We start from the raw sequence: 3850 nt of genomic DNA, 5'->3' as shown, positions 1-3850 counted from the left end.
GAAAGTTCTTTGCATTTAGCATTGCACTGTGTGGCACGAAACTCTCATCCAGCCAGTGTGCAGTTAAACTCAAAAGTGACACGGGGGAAACGTCAGAGCTCCAGATATCTGTCGTGAAACTCAGAGCTTTGACGTCTTTTACCATCTCCAATATGTGTTTGCACACTTTACCATGCAGTTCAGGTAGAGCCGTCTCGGACAAATATTTTCGGCTTACCATGTTATACCGTGGCTCCAGGTGGCTAATTAGCCGTCGAAATCCTTGGTCTCCAACAACCGACAGCGGTTGCCCATCCATAACAATGAAGTTTAAAATGCTATCTGTGATTCTGGATGCCTGCACACTATTCATGGGAAACTTTTCTCCTCTTTCCTTCATTTCCTTTAAGGTTAGCTGCTTCATGCCGCCTCTTTTTTGACTATTCTGTTCCACGAACTCAGAGTGCTCTTTCACGTGAAATTTTTGGAGGTGCTTTATAAGGTTTGTGGTATTAAAGCTAGAAGGTTTAGTACCACCCCTCGGGACATTTACTTTGCATATGTTGCATGTAGCCGTGGAGCTTGCTGGCTTAGGTAAAGTGAAATAGCTCCAGATAGCAGATCCTTTTGCTCGCTCCATTTTGCAATCACTGTAGGCTCCGCACGGCGTGTTGCTTGTTTATGACGTCACTCACAGCGCACAGCATAGAAACTGAATAGATCAGCCAATAGATAGATAGATACACTTTTATTAATCCCGTGAGAACATTTGTGGGAAATTCAATTATCAAAGCAGCAAGGTAGTAGGAATAGGATTCAAGTATGTACATAAACGTAAAAAAAAATATATATATATATATTTTTTTTTAAATATGGATCGGCCCATTTGTCACCGATACCCGATCTAGAAATGTCTTCAATATCGGTACCGATACCGATACAAATATCGGATCGGTGCATCCCTACTGCTGGAAGGGGGTAAAGAAAAATAAATAAATGAACCCAAATTCAGGTTATTGTGTTAAAATCTTGACGTCATGAAAGGTTTGATGTGAGCTTCAGTTGGTATATTGGTATATTTGGTATATTTCTTTGCTCTTTTTAGGTTCCATGAACATTCTTTCCAATTCAATATAATATCTAAATTCTGATCCTGTAGAAAACCAGATGGTCACATATGGGGACTAAAACAATTGACATTCCGTCCGATGGGAGACCCTCGCCCCTCCTCCCCCGCATCATCAGGCTATTGTCATGGAAACAGCAGCATGCGAAAGCGGAGACTTCGGATGGGCACGCACAAGGCTGGTTGAGTTCATATATATATATATATACACATCTGGGTCCGTCCGCACAGTTAAATGTCCTGTGTTCAGATTCCAAGCGTCTTCAGTAGTTTAGTATAAGAACAAGGTTTACTCCTTAAGGATGATCATTTAGAGACACCGACATAACTAATGTGAACTATTAGTTTGAGAATTCAGACTGCTTACTGGGCGCCACTGAATACGTTTTCCACTAGGGGTGGGGGAAAAAAAATCGATTTTCCGATTTTAATCGATTCTCTCTAGAACGATTCGTTCTCGATTCAGAAAGGTTCATAATCTGAATTTAAAAAATGAATTTAGTTCGCCTGCTGCAACATTCTGTTCGCCCGCTGCAGAACGCAACAGAAAACTCTCCTCTCTGCTCCGCTATACACGCATGCGCACCAAGCGCACTAAACGCACATGTTGAATGTTTATAAACAAAGTTTAAGCGGCACCAAAATGTCTGCCATGGAAAGCCCTAGACCGTCCTGCACCGGCTTCTTTGAAAACTGCCGTATGGCAGCATTTTGGATTCTATGAGAATAATGGCAAGTTGGACAAGACCTACACAATATGTAAGGTCTGTAGAAGTCAGATTAAATACTTCGGAAATACCACCAACCTGTACAATCACATTTCGCGACACCACCCAGAGTTGGGAGGTAAAAAGGGACCCGTTCCTGATGGCAGACCCAGCAGCCAGATGACTATAGAACAGGCACTGGGACAGCTGCCACCGAATTCGGAGAGGGCACAACGGATAACTAAATCCATTGCAAAGTTTATTGCAGTGGATTTAAGGCCGTATTCAGTGGTGGAGAACATGGGTTTTCGGGAAATGGTTAAAACACTGGAGCCTAGATACAAAATACCTTCTCGGCGATTCTTTACTGACACAGCAGTACCCACGCTGTACAGTGAAACCAAATCCAGAGTTTTGGACACTTTGGTGGAAGCGGGCAGGGTAGCTTTAACTTGCGACGCATGGACATCAATTGCCACGGTGTCCTACGTTACCATTACTGCGCATTTCGTAGACAAAGATTGGCAGCTCGTGTCACTGGTGCTCCAAACAAGAGCAATGCATGAGAGTCACTCTGGCGCAAACGTGGCTGAATTGTTAAAGAGGGTAGCAGATGAATGGCATCTCAATGACAAAGATTTAGTTTTAGTGACAGACAATGCCGCTAATATGGTTGTTGCAGCCCAACTTGGTGGGCTTCTGCACGTGAGGTGTTACGCCCACACCTTAAACCTGGCTTGTCAGCGAGCGCTCAAGCTGCCGTCTGTGTCCAGGCTCCTGGCCAGGATTAGGAGAATTGTTTCGTTTTTCCACCGGAGCACCGTCGGCGCATACGAGTTAGGAGAAAAGCAGAAGCTGCTGGGTCTGCCATGCCACAAACTCAAAACAGACGTCAGCACCAGATGGAACAGTGCCTTTGAAATGGTGGATCGCTTTTTGGAACAGCAGCCTGCTATCTGCGCCACTTTACTCTCTCCCCAGGTGAGGAAAGGACACTCACAATCTGATCTCTGCACTCTCAATGAGACCGATGTCGCCAATGCAGAGCATTTAGTTAAGGCCCTCAAGCCAATGAAGGATGCTACTACGCTTATATCAGAGGAGAGTAGCCCCACTGTGTGTTTGATTGCCCCACTGCAAGCTCAACTCTGCCAGGAAACGACGGGCAACATTGCAGAGTCATCAATTACCCGCGATATAAAGAAGGCGATCAATGAGGACCTCAGCAAAAGGTACACGTCTGACCTAGAGAGAAGAACACTTCGTTCAGCTTCTGCTCTGGACCCGAGATTCAAGGGACTGCCTTTCCTTTCTGTAGATGATGTAGCGGAAACATTTGGAAGAGTTGTTGCTGAAGCTGCATCACTTGAGGTAAATTTCATTTTATTGTATAGCATTATTGTAAGCTTTTAGGCTGGCCTACTTAATGCATAATACGGGCTCATGTATTGTCCGGAGGTCATTATCCAAAAATAAGTCCCGACGGGGCGAACAGCACCCCGACGCGCAGCATACGACGGACAATACATTATCCCGAACATTATAGCCTACGGTTACTTGCCAAAACGATAAAAGACATTCCTCCAAAATACCTAATTTTAATGATTTAGTTGCCGTTTTGTGATTTCCGCTAAGAAATAAATAGTTCTTCAAGCAAATAGAACTTTTAAGTTCCAGGCGTTGCGAAGAAAGCCATTACTTGCTGACTTCAAATTACAATGAGTCTGTTACGTTAAATGACCGTACCACTTTCGGAATTATATGAAATATGTGAATTAGAGGCACAAAACACAATATTGAATAGATATTGAACAGTAACCTAATACCTAATTTATGGTTTGACTTGTTTTATTTCGTTTTTTATTTTATTTTATTTTATTTATTTCTTATATGGTTAGGATTGGAGATATTTACATTATATGGCAATGTAAAATGAGGCTACTGTGGTGATCTGTTCTTATTGTGTTCACCTACAGCAACAGGTAAGAGTGGAAGAACATGAAGTCACAGAGGGCACCCAACCTACAGAGGAGCAGAA

The sequence above is a fragment of the Gadus macrocephalus genome, chromosome 23 (assembly GCF_031168955.1).
Source record: "Gadus macrocephalus chromosome 23, ASM3116895v1".
Lineage (NCBI taxonomy): Eukaryota > Metazoa > Chordata > Actinopteri > Gadiformes > Gadidae > Gadus > Gadus macrocephalus.
This window is presented reverse-complemented; position numbering follows the sequence as displayed.